Source organism: Ruditapes philippinarum, unplaced genomic scaffold, assembly GCF_026571515.1.
Source record: "Ruditapes philippinarum isolate M1 unplaced genomic scaffold, ASM2657151v2 ctg1194_1_1_1_1, whole genome shotgun sequence".
Classification (NCBI taxonomy): domain Eukaryota; kingdom Metazoa; phylum Mollusca; class Bivalvia; order Venerida; family Veneridae; genus Ruditapes; species Ruditapes philippinarum.
This window is the reverse complement of record NW_026866075.1, coordinates 95899-104153: the sequence shown is the minus strand read 5'-3', so window position 1 is coordinate 104153 and position 8255 is coordinate 95899. Positions and strand designations below refer to the sequence as shown.

The 8255-nt window shown below is 31.2% G+C and overlaps 1 long non-coding RNA gene across 1 annotated transcript; it reads right to left on the bottom strand.

The window, feature by feature from the left end:
- On the bottom strand, window positions 1-4225 carry LOC132731204 (uncharacterized). The gene is made up of 3 exons (XR_009625847.1): window positions 4007-4225; window positions 3095-3205; window positions 1-833 (listed from the first exon to the last, which is right to left on the bottom strand). It is a non-coding gene; the product is annotated as an uncharacterized LOC132731204 (long non-coding RNA).
- Between the last annotated feature and the right edge of the window lie 4030 nt (window positions 4226-8255).

The window sequence follows — 8255 nt, the reverse complement described above, 5'->3', positions numbered from 1 at the left end:
ATGTTGTTTTTTGGTGGTAGTGGTGATATTCTTGGTGGTGTTATTATTATCTAAATGTTAAGAAATTTCAAAAAGGATGTTTCTATCATGACGTTGTTAAATTATCATTATTTCTCATTGTACGGCCTAGTATGTCTTTATTAACTATTAAATGTTACTTATTACACTTTTTGAAATATACATTGTAAAAAATGCGCATCATTCATTTCTGCAATTTTACTATTGCTATTATGTTAACGGTACAGTATGTTTGCATATATATTAAGTCTTAATAAATGTGCATTCCTGATCAAATTTTACTTATTACACCACTTGAAATATACTTTGCAAAAAAGTGCATTATTCATTATTGCAATTATACTCATTATTGCAATTTCAATTCATAGACGGTACAGTATGTTAAATAGAAGATGTACAATGTAAAAAGCAAATAAAATATCCCTGCCATTATGTTCACATCAAGGCATTTATGAAGGTGTTATTTTTCAAGCTCATGTAGAAAATCCAATCGAGGTAACACCTTTCATGGTTTTTATTACTACGCCAAAAACTCACTATTACTTCATAATTGCCATAAATATTATACAGTTACATGGTAATATATTTCTTAAACTTGGCAGAAAAAAACACCATTCAGAATTTGAACATGATATTTTCAGAAAGATACCAAATCGTATCAGGTGGATTAAAATCTCTTTGTCACATATGTTGTAACGGCATGCAGTAGTTCCAAACCGGAAGTATAGTTATTTTGCTGACTGTAAAGAGGGTTGTGTTTTCTTCATTCCTTCACCTGCTCAATTTACCATGTTCCGTATTGATCCCCGATACACCTGCATTGTAAAAATTATATTCAACTTATACTCAACTGTTTTTCCTTAAAGGCACATTATGCCTCAGAAATTAATAATTTTTTCCTACCAAAGGCAGTGCAAACATGAGTATTATAACGTTCAAATAATGCTTTTAAGCATGTTAGATGCTTATTAGCAAAATGAAGTATGGCTGAATGTGAAAATATTTGTTTTAAAGGTCGCAAAATGTAAACACAGTAGTATTTTAACTTCCACACAAAATACTAGATCACTAAAACTGTTTTCATAAAGCAAAAGATTATTCAGATAAATGATCTTTTGAAACTATAATGGGTACCAAAAATAAAAAGCTTTTCAGATATAAAAATAAAAACATGTTTTGGGGCATAATGGGCGTTTAAAGCTGCACACCTTAATACCAGCAAACAAACCGTTTAAGAAATAACTCTTCAGAAAAAAAATGAACAAAGATTTATTTTGCTTTGACCAGACTTTTCAATCTTTGTCGCAACAGACAAACATTTCAGAATTTCAGACATAGCATTACCTTGTGAATTTATGCATTAGGGTCTACTTTTTCACAAAAATATGCAACTTAATTATTAAACAACGAGCACATACCAAGAACATGGAGAAAAAAAATGATTTGTGCTTCGGATATTCAACTGTAATAGAGAACGATTTTCAATGCTGATTGACTGTTCACATCAATTGGCGGCGTCTTTGATGTGCAGCATCAAGATTTAACTTGTATAATTTATAAAATATTCATATCACTTGTAACACTTTGCGTTTCACTTGCAAAAGACAGCAGACGCACGGGTTGAACCACCAAATTAAAAAAAAAACAATGTTATCATTACTTTTATTCAAAAATGCACATAATAGAATTCAGGAATACAACAAACAAATAATTACGTCTTACTCAAATAGTGGTCATAAAGCTTTTATTCACGTGATGTCATTAAACGATTCTCTTATTATTTCTAGTATATTCTTAACTGCAATGGTTCAATTATTCGGTTGGGTTTAACCCTTTACCTATTGGTCCGTGCACCACGTGCCCAGGCTATATATTATCGTCTGCTCAAATTTGTATTTTGTTATTGAAATCCCATAAACTTCAAATGAACTGTTTTAAATTCAATGCAGGGCAGTTCCATTGCACTAATTTAGTATGTGAATGGTTACTGTCTCGACGGTACAATAATAATTTTTCAGCTTTACTGGCGGAAGAAAGTCCAAAATAGCCCTCTATAAATTATTTTAGACACGGTGGGGCACTCGAGTAGAACCACCAATTTTCTCTGCCAATTAGGCTAGCTGTGGATCACCTCTGCACATGAAACTATTCATGAATTCAAAGTCGCTGCCCATAATAGTGAAAGAAAGGAGGGGGGGGGGAATTATTTGAAGTCAATGAATTCATTCAACCACTCGGTAACGGACGCCCTTTAACTAAAACTTACAAAAGTTTTATCAAATTTGAATAATGATATACCAGTGTAGGTGTATATGTATTTACTTAGCTAAAGCAATTCATGACTGAATAACAACAACAACAACGGTTACTGCTTCTGTGTTAAGCAAAGGCAATTTTTTTTATCAAACCCGAACATGAAACAATTTTCACAATGCCGTACTGTTTCAGAACCAAATGAATACACGTCTCATTCAAGAGCTATAAACAAGCCTTAAAGCTGCACGCCTCCAGATGAATCAAAAATATTTCAAGAAAAACAAACTTAAGAAAAATGTACTCAGATTTTAAGAAATGTAAAAAGATTTAAGATTCAAGTAATTATTTATGTGCTAGATGTCTTTAACGACCGAAGTCGCAGTCCTTATTACCATATTTCTACTGCGTGACTAACGCAATGGCTATTAGTGTATATTTTGGCCTTTTTTTGGTAATGTAAGTAGACTGTAAATGCTGTTTGTAATGTGTAAATTACTTTCCTTGTTCACTACACTATATTTTTCTTTTTTTCAAAATTTACATGAGTATGAATCAAGATGGATGCTGCTTTAACCTGCGGAAATTATTAAATGGACTTTTCAACATTTTATTTAAGGAACAGTCCATTATAAATTATTATAACTAATAATCACATGAAAATGAAAATCGGAAGTTAGCAAACAGTAAAGAGTCTGGTCAAACTGCACACATGTGCAGGCTGGCGGGCTCCATTCTGGAGGCAAAGACTAATGACTTTCGCTTTTAGCAGGCTAAGAAACAAATCTATACTCGTACGTATATTCATAAAATATACTATTACCTCATCATAATCAGTAGGTTCCACTTCTGTGATAAGGATGTAACATGCCAAGATCATGTTGCCGATGCTCATTTTATATCTTTCGTCCTTTCTTAATTTCAAATCCTGAAACTGAAATATAGGTTAAATTTTTTTATCTATTTATAGATTGAAAATTAAGATGTTATCGGAGTGTCACAATCAAAGTCACCAGATCATTACAAAATACACATTATGCATTAGAAATAATTATGATATTTTATAGTATAATTATAATAAGAGATATTTTTTCTCCCTTATTTGTAATACATTCATAATTATCTCCCTTCCTTCGGCACGATCACTAATGTAGTGCCGATATCTTTTACCTATTCGTGAATTTAGTTATTGAATGTATATTTTTTTGTATTTAGATTGTAATACTTTAAGGAAGCGAGTGTCTTTATATTATGTTCAGTTCATTTTTTTCTAGAAAAGCAACAATAATTACAAAAAGTCATGGTCCATCTGATATTAACATGCTTTTAAAATACAAACATTGTACTAAATTAAAAGTTGTAATTATTAATGAACTGTAATTAGTACTTTCTGAATATTTTGTGTGGTACAATATTTTGATTTACTCTCAGCCTTCTAGTGCCAGCATCATATACATGTACCCGTGCGACCAGTGCCGACCAAAACCAGTCGGCATATCCTTGACATCTGCTCATGATCTGCACTATTCGATATTAAGTCACTACATACATGACATATTTTGAAATTTTCCCTTAAAATGAGTAATGGTTTTGTCCAGATTTGAAGATGGGCAAGTCCATTTAAAATATTTTGCGGAGTTAAAGGTGTAATCAGCGACTCACAAAGCCTTATCTGTAAAATGTATTGTTCTATGTTTAGCTAAATTTTGTATTTCTTCAAAATATCTTTACTTACCTCGACCCTCATTTCATATACTGAACGTCAGGGGAAGTAACTGAGATCACAACATCGAGTAGCAGACACACCGGAAGTCGCAAATTTCCACTTTTTATTGTCGTCTGCTACCTGTGGATACACTATTGATAACATGGTCGAACAAATGTTACATTTTTTTTAGAATTTTAAAAATAATTGTAAGTTATTTGTTTAAATTACTGAAATGTTATTAATGACCCATAACTCAGCATTATTATGCTCATTTGATAAGAATATATTGTAAACTTAAATTATTATTTTAAACATGACTGCTTTAAATCAAGTTGACTAAGTAGCATACATGTAATTATATAAATCTAAATCTAGTTTAAAGTTAAAGGTGTTTAGATTATGTTCCCCGTTACACGATCATAATGAATTCTGAGGTAGGAAGTTACACACAAAACATATGCAAAACGAAGTGTTTTACGAGAACAGACGACCAAGTGACTAAAATAGCCCTTACTCGTTTTTCAAACAGTTGGGCTAAAAATGGTTCATTATGAAACATTAGACAATAATGATATGTCAACATAATTATTACATTGACACGAAAGTTTATTTTTCAAAAAGTAGACAAGACATACATTACAAAGTTATGATTTCCTTTTTCAAACCCTAACCTGCTGAAAGCGAGTCCAGTATAGAGCTGGGCCAGCCTGTAATTTCGGGCAGTCTGATATGGTGCATGATTGCAACTGCGCGACAACTGTCGTGCTAGGATTCTTCCCGCCATTTCCTGCTTTACGTCTGCTAAATGATCAATAAACATTTTTTCTTCAATAGTCTGAATTATATAGTGGTAATATTTAGAAATATACAATTTTATCTAGTTTTGTCTTTCAAAAAGTAATCCAGTGATATTTTCTTACGACATCTGAAAACAAACGAAAAACCAAAGAACAATAATATTATACTAGTCTAAAATGTCGCATTCTGCATCTAAAATAATCAGTATATATAATTGTTAAAAATGTCGCATTCAACACCCGAATATCATTATTAGAAATGTCACGTTTTAAATCTAAAAGAATCAATGTTATCTTTAATATATTATCAAAAATATCACATTAATATTAAACATCAATATAATTATACAAAATTGGGTATTGTACAGCTAAAAATTCAATATAACTATAAATGTGTCTCCCATTTTTATGAAATTGATATAACTATTTGAAATGATGAATAATAATAATTCGACTAGTACATGTACATGTTTAACAAAATCCAAAATCCAAAATTTTTTAATCGATCACAATGTATCAGCAAAGAATCAACTGTCTTATCGACCACCAATTCCCAAACTATTCAGAAATAAGGCCAGAATTTTCGACAAAGAAAAACAACCATAACACACAAATGACATTAACAACTCCAACAAAGACAAAGAAAAACTACCATAACACACATAAACAACTCCAACAAAGAGACAAACTAAAACACCGAACCAAAATCGAATAACCCCAATCACACACCAACTCCAAAAATTGAGAAAGAAACCAAAACAACCAAAATCGATATAAACAATGCACACAAAATATCGTCAATATACATAAACATAAAACATAGTTTTCAATTTTGACAAAGAATCTTCATTTCTAAAATAAAATTTTGTAATTCTACGCAGTTTCAGTTACTGACATAATACCATTTACATGTATTATATGTATATCAAATTTCTTATAATGTCAAATTTTCCAAATGTAAATTGAATTAAATAAGTATGCTGTTTTAACGTTGCATAATGTGGACTGTCCTTGTTCCACAAGCATGGCCCGATATAGTATGATTACTTGCAAGTTCATTGGTTCCTTTTGAAATTTCATCTTCTGAAACTGATAAAACTTACGAAGAAAAGTTAAAACTCATTTGTCTAAAAATAACTAGTTTCTAAAAAAAAAGCTCGTTTCTATAAATAACTAAATTTACCTGATGAACGTCATTTCATCATCATTGTAACACCCATGGACGTCCTCATCAAAACAACATTGTCATCAACATCGCCATCATTTTTACATATCACACGTCAATCATCCGTGTCAATACTTTGTTAGACCTCATATGCCAACTATCAATTATTCATATCTGTATTTTGTTTAATATCATTAGCCAATTACCATAATGGTCAAAAATACCGTTAACTATATGATCGAAACGTCACATGAAAAATTAAAAGTTTAACATGTATAATCCTTATGATTAATGCTAATTTATAATTAAAGTCCTTATTCATGGAAAATTTAACTTTGTGTCAAACAAATTGTACCTACGAAAAATATTTGATAATTTACAAAATTTTATGTGATACAATAACATTTCCCGGATTTTCTGTGAAATATTTACATTTTTTTCCTTAAAAAACAGTAACGCTTTCCCGATTTTCATGTGTAATAATATTACGTTTCGGCTATATAGTTTTTATTATAAAATATAAAATAACTTACATTTTTGATTGATACTAAGTTCTTCGACGTCCTAAAATAAAAGAAACAATTCCAAACCTGCCATACTTTTGTTTCCGTCACGTCCCTCTCACAAACTTCACGCAAATGTAGCTAACAGTAAAGTGCATGGAAAATCACTCGACCATGAATCTTGAGCGCTCGGGGACAATCTTGTATGTTTAACCACTGATTGATTCTCACCAAAAAACTTTACTAAACAAATCCGTTAAAGACGCCAGCAAAACATTTTCCGATCTCTTTTCAGTCACACGATTTAATTTGCTATGTATTTATATGAAACTATTGTTCCCCGCCTGGATAATTCGGAAGGACCAAAAAGTTAACGTGGTTGGCACACCATCACGTGACATGCGCGAAACAGTTTTTATTCGTCATTCGAATTGGAAGTGGTACCAAAATGAAATATTGAAAGAAGCTGGGACCTTAAAGTTAAAAACGGTTTATAATATATAAGTTTGTTAAGGTATTTAATTAAAGGAGCTCCATTGTGGTCCTAAAACCTAAACACATAAAAAATACATTCTTACATACTAGATAAACTGCAGGACAAATATACAAAAGCTGTTAAAAATATATAGGGGATATTCAAGTTTTTTCTGTAAATACACGATTTATTTTTATCAAGTGGAAAAAACAACTCGCCTGTGCAAAAAATGACCAACCCATGCGGAAATCTCCTGGAAATGTTCTTTGGGTTAGGGCTTTAAGCCTTTTCATGTGCAAAGAAGACCATCTCAAGTTGTACAAAATCAAATTTGCATTGGAATTGGTCAAACGGTTTTTGAACGGTAGGCTGGTAAAATTGATATTTTTTTCTTTCGAAATTTAAATAGAGAAAGAACAACTCGCCTGTGCAAAAAATGACCAAGCCACGCGGAAATCTCCTGTACATATTACTTGGGTTAGGGCTTTAGGCCTTACAACGTTCAAAGAAGACCCTCTCAAGTTGTACAAAATCGAATTTTCATTGGAATTGGTCAAATGGTTTTCGAACGGTAGGCTCGTAAAATTGATGTTTTTTCCAAAATTTATATAGACCCTTTCATTTAATATTCAAGTTGTCGCCCTTGGAAGACGTCATTGGGGGATACGGTGGACAATGCCGATACGATTAAGTACAATAATAGAGGGATATAAAGATCTTAATCCTTTCTCTTGTAAGATTGGCAGATTGAAATTGCCAAAATTTTGTGTAATTGAATAAGATATTACATAAAAAGGATGGTGAAATGAATAAAAATGTTTACTATAATAAGGCTAACGATTTGTTTTAATAGTAGACCATATTGCTGGGTAACTGATCATGATTACCATTTTCGTTAGATTCTTTATAATGAAAATTTTACCAGTCAGTTAAATCGTACTAACTTGCTAATACCAGAGATATAGATTATGCATCTATGTGTCTGCTAATATACAATACCCAAAAGATATTTTGAGTTTCAAAAAATGTAAGGATTCTGTAGTTTCGAAAAACGGCTGCGTATAATAATATTTAATTGCAAGATACTGGTTTATTAAAAATCATTTTGATTTAATCATTACTTAGACAAAGAAAAACAACAATATAAATCTATGTTATTTCAAAATAAATGTAAAGGCATAAAAAATAAGAATTATTTTGAATGTACATGACTGCATGTATACCATTAATTTGTGTCGGCAAAAAATGCACTCTCAGAAAATAGTCCCAGATTCACACCAATATATTTAAGCTGGTATTTAAGTAATGTTTTCAACTTGATACTTTTTAATTCATA